Source organism: Cryptomeria japonica, chromosome 11 (assembly GCF_030272615.1).
Source record: "Cryptomeria japonica chromosome 11, Sugi_1.0, whole genome shotgun sequence".
Taxonomy (NCBI): Eukaryota; Viridiplantae; Streptophyta; class Pinopsida; order Cupressales; family Cupressaceae; genus Cryptomeria; species Cryptomeria japonica.
This window is the reverse complement of record NC_081415.1, coordinates 597,047,999-597,062,636: the sequence shown is the minus strand read 5'-3', so window position 1 is coordinate 597,062,636 and position 14,638 is coordinate 597,047,999.

Genomic DNA, 14,638 nt, shown 5'->3' with positions numbered 1-14,638 from the left:
GTGTTGACCGTGCTTTTCTTGTCTTGCCTTGGTTGCCTTTGACATGTCACTCAGTCTATGAAAAGTTTGAAATATGTTAGATTATATAAATATAAAGAGTAATTAATTCGTACATAATTACATTCTTAATAGTATCCATACCTTCTTTTGGCGTCTGTTGGTGTATTTCCTTTTTTCCTTTCAATTCTCTCCTTGGCATCCAAAATCAGGTCCTTCCACTCCCTCTCTAGAATAATGGGGGGATGCTCGTACTTTACGTTCTTCTCTAAATGGGTCTTGTATTGGTCCCTCACATACTTTAGATATGTGACAGCTTTTTCAAGGAGCTTGGTTTTGTCAAATGTGTCATTTCCAACCCACTCAACCATACAGTTTGTCAATTCATCTTTTAACATTTTTTCTTGGTCATTCCACCTTTTAAAGCAAAAAAAAACCTGTTAGATTCAAAAATGAACTGAAGCTACATTTATTATAGTTCAAGAAATGGATCAAAGGAAAACTATTCTAGCAATGATATGAAATCAAAATAGTGGATTAGGGTTTGTTCACGTATGATGTTCCACCTTTTGCGTATGGTGGGCCCAAATATCTGCAATGCAATGTCATTAAGATTTTTATAAAAAATATCATTTCCTCAAAAAAATTCATGGGATCATTAGTCCAAAATGAGTGATCAGAAAGTAAATTACAATTAGACTATATATAAGAATAATTTTGAAGTACCTAGAACCTTCTGTATCTTTAAGGGAATCATTTCTTCGTCGCTCACCACCAATGTGGCCTGCAACATTCCCATACTAGCAATATGAGAAGATCCAGGAATCCATTATGAAATGCCCCCAAGAAAGAGCGCTTGAGGGGAAATAAACACATAACATAAGATAGAGAAAAAGAGGGATCTACCAATAGTGGGCTGGCCAATATGACGTGCAATAGAGGATGTCTGCATGTTGTGTGTTGCCGACATTGCAGTTGGCAATATAGGTGGGGCTAACCTCTGATGAGGCGCCAACGAAATTTGCACAGGAACATTGACAACACCTGAAGAATAATACATTAAATATATAAAACATTAAATATATGAAAAGTGCAAGAATTGTAAACTAGGATGAACCTTTATTATGAACATTGACAGTATCAAGTATGATGTATTTTGGGTACTCAAAGTGATAAGCCAAGCAAGTGATAGTCAAGAAAATCATCATCACCTAAACTACCTGCAATACCCTGATCATGGCCACTAGGTTGATGAGGATGCATAAATTGTTGTAAACACAACACGTACATATTTTAGTTAATGACATAAAAGAGTATAAAATATAAACCATTATTGAACTTTTGTTATAATTAAAGCTTTCATTACTACTTACTTGCAAGTTTTCTATTTTCCGAATCAATTTTTGCACTCTCTCTCGTATCTCATCAGTGTGAGGCTCCACGGATGCCAAAGAAACAATCTCTCTACTAACTTTTCTAATAAACCTTTTTATCAATTCTATAGGGTTTGTGGAATTTGTGATGTCATCATCGCTTAATCTTGTTGAGTCCACATCTCTAGAGAGGTGCTCAGGTACTGCAACTCCCTTTCCCTTTCCCCGAACATCCATCTGTGACAAGAATATCATTACCAATTACAAAATTACTCTAAAACACTCAAGAAAAGAACATAATAATGTAACAGTTTGCTTCTATCTAATTTGTACAATTACAAAAAGGTTTACCTACTCGGTAGAAATTTTGTGACCTATATCCCTGTCTATGCTATGTGATGGATCCATGTTGTCCTATGACAAAGAAAAAATATAAAAACGTTAGTGAAATGAAAAAAATAGACTTAGCAAAAAAACTTCATAATAAAATGGTATATTAGAGTCATTAATTGGAGGTTGGTTAATTTAAATGGTATATAGTATGTACCACCCCCATGATAGTAACTTTTTTGTATCTATATGATTCAAATTGTAATTTATTAGTAGCTCTTCCCCTGCAATTATTGATTTTATCGCACATACGAATACATGATTTCCCTCGTGCACCTCAAATATGCAATTGGGTTGTTTATTAGTTGACCTAGGTCACGTAATATTTATAAAACCTACAATATTCCTTGTTGCTTTTGGCCTTCCATCAATGTATACAACCACTTGTTTACTTTTATCATTATCTTTATGTTGTATATAATTTGTTGACAATGCATACCTACGCATACTTTTTTTATATCGAACAATCTGCATCCAATTGTTGTAATTGTAACAAGGTCCAACAAACTCCATCAATTCAACAACTTTGTTGTAACAGACCTTTATGTCGTCCATGGAAAATAGGCCCAAACCATGTAACAACAAAGGTGCTATGCGATATACCCTATCATTAACAAAAAAATTGTTGTTTATTGGAGGAATTTCCTTGGGTACACATTTTTTTTGTAGATGTTTGTACCTAAAGGGAACCTCAATGTCGCCTTTGGTCTCATCATCATAAGAACATGACCCCCCTTGAGCAAGGAAAAATTTCATGCATTTATTGAATTTTTTTCTAATATTTTGATCTCTAGTTGATCTCCCTATTATAGACCTACTACATGTCTCACTTTCATTTTCTATTCCTGCATTTCCCTCACTCAAGGAAGACACATCTGAAAAATACCTATTTGGTGGTACCTGCACTCCATCAAATGAGAGAGTTAGTTGGTAATGAGAGAGATATTTTGCAAATGAGGGTAATGTTGATGAAGAAGTTGGCCCTAAAGTTGATATTGAGATTAAAATTTGAATAAGTCCAACTGAGGTGTCAAGTGTTGATAACTGTATTAGATTTGTTGCTAATGTTGAGGTTTGAAAAACTGAGGAAGTTTGTTTCCCAAGTAATTTTTTAAAAATAAATTGTTTCTATAGGGTGTAGTGACTTATACCTGTCGATCCATGAGACTATGCAGGATCCTCGTCAAAGGGGTTTAGGTTCCTGCACATGTAATTCAATTATCTCATGTTAGCATAAAATTACATAGTACACAACATGAACAACATGAACTTTGTAGACAAAAAGAGTACTAAATAAAAAAAATATGTTGTCATCATAGTCATTGTAAATTTTTTAATTCCTTGCCTTTACTTTATGTAGACTATGCAAGATCCTCAACTAAAGGGTTGACAATGTCTATAGTCAATGACCTATTTCCACTAAGGGTGAAAATATCACACAAAATATATACATGAAATCAGAACCATCAATTGAGCATCATAAGCATTACATTTGTAAGTTGATAAACAATAAATACATATGTATCATAAGCATCACATATGTATCATTATATATATAATTGAGAATCATAAGCATCACATATGTATCATTATATATATAATCGAGCATCATAAGCATCACATATGTGTCATCATAAACATGTAATCCATCACATATGTATCATAAATCACCATCCATCACATAGGTAATAAACAATCCACATTCTATAAATAAACACAAAGTTCAAAAAATGCCACATGTATCATCATAAACATGTAATCCATCACATATGTATTTTAATTAAACATCCATCATATAGCTAATAAACAATCCAAATTTTGTAAATAAACACAAAGTTTAAAAGAATGTCACATAAATAGTCACTCTCCCTATCTCCATCTCCTCAGGGTGGCATAGTTTTACTATTGGGACCTGCTAGAGGTGGAACATGAATTTAAAACATTAAAATGTGCATCATGAATTAATTATGTAATGACATTAGAATTCAAAACATAATGAATTAATTATATAACCATATAAGTTAAATAAATTTCTATTAAGAAATCAATATTAAATAGATAATATACTAATCGCATACCTCATACATTTCATTCATGTCATTGATCTTATTCTTCATCCAACTCATCATCATGACCATCATCATCATCGTCATCATCATCATCATCAGCATCACCACCACCACCACCACTACTATCATCATCATCTTCATCATCGTCATCACCATCATCACCATCACCATCACCATCACCATCACCATCACCATCACCATCACCATCACCATCACCATCACCACCATCACCATCATCGTCACCATCACCATCACCGTCACCATCACCATCACCACCACCACCACCACCATCACCATCACCATCACCACCACCACCACCATCATCATCATCATCATCATCATCATCATCATCAGCTTCTTCTTCTTCATCATCATCGAGTAACTGTCAATCGTGATCATCATCTACATCATCTTCTACTTCTTTGGTATCTTCTTCTTCCATCACATTATACTTTATCAGCCTTCCTCTTGGATCATGTCTAACAACAAATGACCAACCCGCTTTATGTGGAACCTCTGAGTAAAATATCTTCTCACATTGGCTTGGAAGAACATAGGGCTCAACCCCAACTAGTTCAAATGACCTTGTATTAACCATTGTAAAACCATTATCATGTTCAATAACAATTCTATCAGGACCATTTTTATTCAATCGTATCCTATACCATTTGACGACGAACAAAACTAATTTGAAGGAATTAAAGTCACACTCAAGTATATCATCCAAAATGTCATAGTATCGATTTTGAGACTATTGAGGATGTGTTGTTTCTCTATGAAATATTTGTCACCTCAAAGACTGCAGTTATCCTAGAATCACAAGTTTTCTTCGTGTCATCCAACTTTTTGATGCGAAATTTATGATCATTGTAGCACATAGCATTGTGGTGTTTGACCTGTAATATGTCAAACATGTAAAAATTATTGCATCGTGAGTTGATAAACATATGGGTGATTAATAAATTTATACATGCCTTTTTATCTCTTAAACCATATGCTAAATCAATTTCCCTTTGCATAACATTGGAATCTCCATTACAATGAGCTTCTTTAATCGATGAAGCAACACCTTCCCATGTTAATGTGTGACTAGAATGTTGACAATGTTCAATCCATATCATCATCCAATCAAGATTGTTTACAATATACAAATGTAGTACATCCTACTCTCGACCAACTGTACAAAAAATAAATAGATGTCTTACAACCAATTTATTTTGAAGATTAAGAATTAATTAACTACAATAACATCTTATAATTACCTCTCACTTTCCTCAATCTACCTTTCCCCATCAAGTACTCCCATTCGAATTTGTTAATGGGGTTGGGATCCCAAATGCAATCCACGTGGATCTTTGCTGCAAACTTAGGAAGATATTCAGAAATGTACACCATAGTCTGGTATACCATATATCCCTCCACCATAGAACCCTCAAGATGTGATCTTTGTCAAACCAAAGCCTTCAAAAATTTCAAGTGCCTCTCAACCATCCACATTGACCTAGTGTGTATAGGTCCACACAATTCAATCTCCTCAACTTGGTGTATGAGGTAGTGTTCTTGTGCATTGAAAAAAGTTGAAGGTAGACACTTTTTCATTTGACAAATTAGATGAGGAATTTTTCTCTTCCAATATTTTATCTCTTCTTTATGGATTTCTTTACATGACAACCACCTACAAGATATTCAAGACACAAAAATATATATTACATAACAAGTAAAACAAATCTCAAATATAATATCTATACAACAAATTGAACAAATCACTACTTACCTCATGTATTTTCCAAGATCATATATGACTTGCTTGACATTATTGTCAAAGTGGTCTGGGAGAGATAGAGGTAGAACATACTGCAACAATTATAAAATTATCTTTTCATTTTTTCTAACATAATACAATGAAAAATACATGTGTAGTATACAAATATATAGTAAATACACAAGAACATGAATTACCTTAATGAAGGTATGCCAATCATGCATTTTCATCCCTAGCCCAAATTCACTTTTCTTTGATATGAGATTGTTTATGTTCACAACAAATCCTATGGGAAATCAAATTTTTTGTATGACTTCTTTTATAGCATTGCTTTGTTGGTCTGTTAATAACCAAGGAAGGTCACTTATATTAATCTGGTCTCCATGGCTATTTTATTGAATGACATTTTTCATTGCATGATTGGATTTGTGGATGTCACTACAAATTTTGACAATTTTTTCTTTGTCATGCCTTCCATCTAATATTTTCCATAATGTCTCTGTTATATTCTTTCCAATATGCATAGTATCAAACAAATGCACAATTTGTAACTACTTGTAGTAGGGTAACCTACTAAATTGTCGGGGATAACTTTTTAGTCCCTTAGGAAGGTGGTCATTAATGCCTTGATGACCTTCACGATCATCAATCACATCATCAATAAACAAAACACAATAGAAAAGATGTTTTATGACATAAACCATTAGATGGAATGACATTACCTTGACGATTAATTCTATTATATTCCAACCTCCATAGGTGAGGTGTCATTCTTCATGGCTTTGATGTATTCTCTTCTTTCCCATTGAAAAGATGTTTTTCAGTATTTTGATACTTCTGATTTTTGTGGAGAAAGTGCCTATACTCATCAAACACCTGCTTTCCTAAACTTTTTAAATGATAAGATTTCATCTTTGGACCTCAAACTGGACATGCTAATTTTTCCTTTGTTTGAAGATCTACAAGATAATGTATAATTGGATTAAATATGTTAATTATTTTAATTATAATTTTCATGCACAACTTGAACACTATAACATACCACAAAAATGTGTTAGCCTTGGGGCATCATGTATTGTCCATAAAAGCATCGCATGGAATTGAAATTGTCTTTGTCCTATTGGTCTAGAGATGTCATACATAGTGACACCATTCCATAACTCTAGCAACTTGTTGATAAGAGGCTCAATATATACATTCATATCTTTAACTTGGTACTTACCTAATTGAATCAACAAAAACATTACATAATTATTATGACCATTTTACTGCAATATTTATAATTAAATGTAGATGAATATTAAATGATAAAATACCTAGAACAATCATTGCCAACATTATGTGCTCCCTCTTTGTTGACATCCATGGTGTAATGTTATTGTTAATAACAAAATAGACGACACTCTATAAATAGATCTCAGCTCTCCAAATGGATTGACACCATTCGCTGCCAATGAAAGCCTGAGATTACAAGGTTCTTCTTTAAAGTGTGGCCACTTTTCCTCTATGTCCATAAATGTCAAACCATTTGCAGGCATTTGAATAATGGCATCTCAACTTCTATTGCATGCATGGTAATCCATTAATTGTGCCAAGCTAGTGCACTTGAATAATTGTTGCATACATAGAATAATGAGAATATAACGAAGAACCTTGTGAGGCACCTTTTTTGTTATTTGATTTGTTCGATATTTACTGATATGACATTTAGGGCATTCAGTTCGAAATTCATGTTGTTTGTGATATATAATATGATCATTGGGACAAGCATCTATTGCTTGATACTCCAATCCAATATCTCTCATAATGGCAGATAATTCTCAGTATGAGCGAGGTAGACTATTTGATGGTGGTAACAAAAACTCACCTATCAATCTACAGCAAAAAATTATAATTTGTTAATATAAAGAATATTAATGGTACATGATTTTCCATTTATTAACTATAATGATTTATATGACATACCTTAACATACATGAGATTGTTATGCTGGAAAAACCATTCATAACCTTCAAGTTCACCAACAACAATACAATGGAGAGAAGAGTTGTCTGGGAGCCTTCGTAAAGGGCCTCAGATGCCTTCTCAAGTAGAGGTAAATCATGAACAACATCAAGGTCATCTTCATCATCATGATCAGCTGCACCAATACTAAATGTGTCATGGATCAATGTATTTGTACCATCATCTTCAATTGTGTTTTGTGGGTCATGATCATAAACTTCCATGGGATCATTATCTTCAGCTTTGATATTCACACCTCCATGTTCCTCTACTTTGAAAACCATATTCTTTGGGTTGTGTTGATCCATATCATGTGCTCTGGGGTGCTCAACCTATATAAAATTGATAAAAATAAATAAACCATGATCATGATCTCATCATCAAGTGATTTCTTATGTATATAAATTGTTAAAACAATATAATGAAAAACTTACCAATGAATGATAATCATGTCCCCCTTCAATGTGACCATGCAGCCTATAATGTTTCTTAGTTGTTTTGATTAGAAGTCTTCTAGTTTTTAACCCCTTACAAATTTTGCAGGGTCAATAACATTTTCCATCACTTTTTCTTTTCAAGTTAGACCACAATATAGCAATTGTATCCTTATTTTTTTGTTCGCTGATATTGTCTGACATGGTCTTTCTTCACAGGCAAAAAAATTGTGCTATAGAACTAGTTAAATAGAAGTCAAAATGTTAGTTATGAAATCATGTTTCATTATAATATACCAAATTAAACTAATTGAACATAGAAATTATGCAAATTGAACCAAAACCTTTTAACTCTTCTTTTTCATCTCAAAACATATCTAATAGCTTTGTGGTGATTTACAGCAGGTGATATGCTAATGGCTTTGTGGTATGTAACCCTTGTATCATATCTTAAGTTGAGTAATGTCTAACTGGGGTAATCCATGAGTGTCTAATGTGAATTCATTATCAATGCTGTGAAGTCATCAAGAGTATGGTGATAGTCATCCTTATAAGAACCTCTCAATACTGTCTAAATTAGTCTAAAAGGAAAGTAACTATCCATTCTCATGCTCATGCATACTTACATGACTAATGATGCCCTTGTGTATCCTAAACATTGGACATACCTTATTTGACTTGCCTAGTCAATGTGGTTGCTATCCTAATATGAAATACTGAGTTCTACCCTTGCCTCTACATCAAACTTCTCACATCATGTTTCTTTAACAAAACAAACTATTTTGATCCCAATCTTCCTCAATACCCTCAATGGAGGGGCATGTATAATGGTTTCAACATACAAAGTCAATGATCATATAGTCCATTCTTCTAGACACCCTTGGATACATTACTTGGCTTCTAGACTTGGGAAAACTAATATGAATTGACCCAACACCATGAGGATAGGGTCAAGTATCATGGCAACTAATCATAATACGTGAAGACAGGGTTCACACCTAAGTTTTGGCTCTCAACAATGCCACACTTCCAAAATTGTCAATCTCAAGACTTCTCCTACTGGGTCAACACTCATTGATGGCCACAAGGCCAAATCAATGTATCTAGACTTCAAACTCCTTACTCTAGGCTTGGAGGACCCTACACAAGGTCTATGAACACTCACTTGGTATTACAATAGAAAGAGCCTTCCTCTAGAACTTTTTTTGCAATGCACACATCATTGGTAATCATTGTTATGATGGATGGTCTATTAGGACAGTAAATAAAATGCTTATTCTTTTTCCACCCTTTGAAACTACAACAAGGTATTTGACTTGGCAGGGTCCCCACACATCACTTCAACACCAAACATTAGGCAATTCAACCTTTTTCCTTCTCAATGCATTTTTTTTGTCTTTCACTGGTTTTCTCAGTCTGATACATAGGGATATTAGACCTTTCATGGCAACATCACACATGCAAACTTCCCCATATGTCCCTATAAGTCTAATATATTAAATAAATTTCACCTATCACTATCTGGTATAGATTCTTGTGTCCTATCCATATAGGATGTTTGCACACCACACTATCATCCTTGACTCATGTGTATGATGTAGATGTAGGACATGTATAATGGTTTCAATGTACAAAGTCAATGATCATACAGTCCATTCTTCTAGACACCCTTGGATACATTAATTGGCTTCTAGGCTTGGGAAAACTAATATGAATTGAGTCAATTCCATGAGGATAGGGTCAAGTATCATGGCAACTGATCATAATTTGTGAAGACAGGGTTCACACTCATTCATGGTCATTTTGCAACTCACCTTGAGTCTACATGAGTTGTAGAATCTTGTGATAAGTATGGATGATTGTCTCCTTCCAATATGTAGTCCTTTCATATTTTAGGTGCCTACACACTATGTTATTGTTAAGTATTGATGTAGTCTTAAGACATCTCATGACTCCATTACATGTCCACACTTGGGTTTACAAACACAACTGTGTCAACACAAAAATAATATCACTAGTAAAACTATGACTATGACAATTAATACCATTAGGACAGTCATATAAATTTAATCTATTTCATTTGGTTTTGATCCACAAACTTACTATCTTGGGTATCATGCTTTTATGTGTCTCTAGCATGACTCCTAGTAACTATATAAGGATCTTACTAGTCCTATATCTATGTCTTGTCTTTTTGATATGGTTCCTAGTGAGAATATATGAATCTTACTAGTTCTAAATGTCATAACTTTGTGTTTTGAATGCTCCATTTGTGTTACCAATGTTACTCATATTACTCACTTTGTACTTCCCTTTTATCTCAATATTGTAGATTGACAATATCATAAGTCTTGGGAGCTACCACCTTTCCAAACTTGTAGTCATCTTGACTCTTCAATACTTGGTGAAAGAATATTTGGTTTCTCCATATTTTCCCAAGAGCACATGAGCATAATTTCATACTCTTGCTAAGAGGGGGATAAATATTGCATCATAAGTTGTATCTCTTTATAAATATATAATAGGTTTGGACTCACTTTAGTAGTTGTGCCTTATTTATGCCTAATTGTACTTAGGTTTAAGAATATTTCCATACATTTGGTTCACTCCCTTATTCATGATGTTCCTCATGGCTCAATTTTCTAGGACTAGGGTCTTGGGAACCCTTATTCATGGAAATTGGACCTAAAATGTGAAAGCTCAATGTTGGATTCGCAAATAGTAGGAATTTCCTCTCCAAATTTGGACTTTTCCAAAAGTTCAATTTGAAAAGGTGCAAGTTGCATATAGATACAAGTCCATTTCTTGTTTCAAACCCCTATCAACTCCAACCCACATCTACCAATTTGTCAATCAAGCAATTCAAATCAATTGAGCATAGATCTATAATCAAGGAACAAGGCATTCAAAGATACAACTTTGTTATATCAGTTATGATCAACTACATTATGTTTTTCCATGATGAAAGCATACACTAACATGTTCTAGAAACATTAATTCTTGTGTGGAACTTCATGCCGAGCATTTCAAAATTGAGGTATATTTGTCAATTTATTATTTACATTTATGCACCATTATTTAGAACTTTTCACATGATCTTATACAGTATCTGACCGGTTAGATAATTTTCTTAACTTATAACATGAAAAGCATATTAAAACTATGTACTGGTAAACCAGAAATAATGCAGCAAATAAGAACAATAACCACAACATAAGAAACACACCATAACACAATATTTTAACGAGGAAACCCAGTGTGGGAAAAGCCTCGATGGGATTTGTGACCCACAATATTTGCTTACTGGCCAATAAGACGATATTACTGCTTACAATAGGGGCCTACAGATGTAGGAAGGCCAAGTGCCTAGAGCTCACTACTCAATAACAAAAGAAGTCACACTGACTTACAAAAATGGATTATACTAATCCAATGTCTTGTACTACTTCAGATCAACATCTACTATGCTAGATTCAGTATCAGTTTAAGCTCTACAATATGCATAAACCCTTATCCTAATAATTCGCATATTAGGTCTGCTATCATCTTTCCAACAATCACATATTAAATGATCTACAATGTCCTCATACTTATATGAGTCATGTTACAATCCACCAAGTCGTCTTTACAAAATATTTTACAATTAATTACAAAATATATATACACAAAATTCATGCCCGCCAGGGTGTCGGTAATCTTCTTTTTCGGTGTTGGTGATCTGTATGCCAGTGTAGAGTTTGTCGGAGCCGGTGCCTATTCTTGTCTTTCGGTATCACATGATTGTAAGGTTGTCATCAATGACAATACCTTCAATCACCTACAATGTCTCATTGGAGTTTGCATTTTCCAACAATCTCCCCCTTTGGCATTGATGGCAACACTCATGAGAAAAATCCAAAAATGTATATCCAAAAAATGGTTTGCCAAAATTGTCTTACCAAAAATGTATGCTCCCCCTGAGCTGATGATGTCATGTTCTCATCATTTTTCTCATCGCACTACTCCCCCTTTGACATCAATGACAAAGGTTGTCATTCGTTGTCAATGGAGTGTGTTTCCTACCTAGATTTTTGTAACCGGTGGGTTACAATCTGGAAAATATCTATCAAAACCAAATTTAAACTACTGCTAAATTTTTTGCTATTGTAATTCCTTTTGTGTTTTCTAAACTATACCAGGGAGTATGTTCATTTTCTCTTCCGGTTTCTTAAGTCCGGGAACCAGAGCCTAAAAAATTTCTTTTCTCAAAGAAATGAGGTAATCTAGTTTAGGACCAAGTTTACATTTTAAGCTCTTTGCCTTATCCTTTATTCTCTTTATCATTTTCTAACTTCTCTAATTTTTCTTCAAGATCTACAATTTTATTTTCTATCTCCAAAAATGAATCTGATGTGCCTATCAAATTATCAGTAATATTGTTAATCTTATCTTATGCTTTGCTGATTTCCTTGTCTAGGTCTTCTATCAGAATATTTGTTTTACAAGTATCTCTATACAGTTTCTTGAAATTCAAAATTGTCTCTCCTAGTTCTGGTAATAAGGTTTTTGTTTGTTCCTTATTTTTCTTTACTATTTCCTCAAAGAATTTATCTTTCTCTTTTTTCATTCTCTCTTTGAATGTGTCCTCATTTATTTGATCAACTGTCAAAATGTTCCCAGTGATGAATTTAGACAATGTGTCTAGTTGACCTAAAGAATCTTTATTATCCACAATGCACTTGGGTGCTACCAATCTAAGAATAGGGATTGTGTCATCGATATCCTTATAGGCTTGTGCATTACACTCTGTGATTTTCTTTATTGAATCTAGTAAGACCTTTGTTACATTTGTAGGCTAGAATTCTGCTATAGAAGTACCAGATGTCTACACAACTATTTTCAAAATATCCATGCTGTCGGTTGTAGTAATAATCTTGCTTGTTTCGACCTTTGGTAGGTCAGTCTGTGTTTGCATTTCTATTAGCAAAGGTTTAGGCTTTTCAGTTCTAGCCGGTGGCACTGTCTCGGTCCTAACCTATGTCTCAACCTATTTTTGTTCCAGTTTCTCCATCTGTGTCTCAGAAGGTTTCTTTGAGCTCTCAATAGCTAGTTTCTCAGATGTAGTCTTTGTATGCACTTCCAGTTTCTCAGTTTGTACCTCTGCACTGTCCATTGTTGGTTCTCCTGATTGTTTTTCAGTTTTATCTACCAATTTAGCAGTGGTGTCCTCTGTCGGTTGCTCTGTCTGAGTAGGTTTTTCTGTGCTTATGTTTACAGTATCATTGACCTCAACCTCAACATCTACAGTCGGTGACTCAATAGTCACATCTTTCTTCTTATCCTCAGTGGTTTCTTTGTCAACCACAACATTTACTTCTTGTGTGTCAATATTAATAGTATACAAAACTTCAGACTCAGGATTTGTATCCTCTAGAGGAGTCTCCATACTCTCAGTGATTGGTTGATTGTCTGTAATTTTTACCAGTGGAGTATCTGAAGGAGGTGGGGTTAAGTTATCAGTTATTGTTAGGCTTGGAGGTCCACCGACCTTACCTTTCCCCTTATCCCTATCCTTTTGATATACCTTGATGGTCTTAGGTCTTAGTAACTCTTTTTGTTTCTCTTTTTCCACAAATAATATGTCCCATGCATCCATTGTTTCTTCAAAGACTTCATTCATTCTACCTGCCATTAGTACTACATGTCGGTGAGCGGTTGAAAACACCGTCTAGTTAGCCTCACTAATTAATTGGTCTATTTCATCAGGTGAGTTAATTGGATGCACTGCAAGTAATTTTTCAATTTTTATCTTCGTGTCCAGCTCAATAATAGCTACCCTTCTAGCTTCTAGTCTTCTATACAAATCAGTTGGTATTTCATCAACAATTTCCATCAAAAATTTCTTGTAAATATCTAAGTGTAAACTTACACTTATTTTCAATGCTTTCTTTGTCATCAGCAGAAAGTGTGTTATACAGCTTGCTAATGTTTTTCAACTTTCCATCCTCTGTTATTTCATTAAGTAGCTTATCTAGTGGAGCAATGTTTTGTTTTATCTTCTTCTTCTTTGGAGTCATTTTCTTTATAGGAGGCCTAACTGCCTGTTTCTTTTGTCTTGTTTTCCTGGGTGTGGGTGAGGGTACTGGTGAGGGTTTTATTTTCCTTTCTACCCTTTTGAATACCGCCGGTATATCACTCTCAGAGGAAGTTACAACCAGTGAAAGATGAGTTTCCAGTTGAAGTCCTTCCAACTCACTTTCTTTGATACCAGTTTGTTTCAAAACATTTTCCTTAATTGCCTTTGCCTGATGGGTTCCTTTCCTTACTGTTTCTTCAACTTTCTTAACCCTTTTTCTTGACTGAATTCCACTTTTAATTGTTTCTAGATTTCCAAAGACTTTCTCAGTGGGTTCCTTCGGTTCTTCAAGGAGGGCTTTTGCATAATTTTTTATGATGTTATCATTTGTTTCATAGCCCATTTCAGTTACCTAGATAGTCCTAGGGACAACTGCCTCCATCCAGATTTCATCCTTTTTAATTACAAAACATATTTCCTTCTGATATTTATCTACAATTGCCTCTGACAGTCTTATTCTTGTCTTCATTCGAGCTTTCAGTGCTTGAAAATGT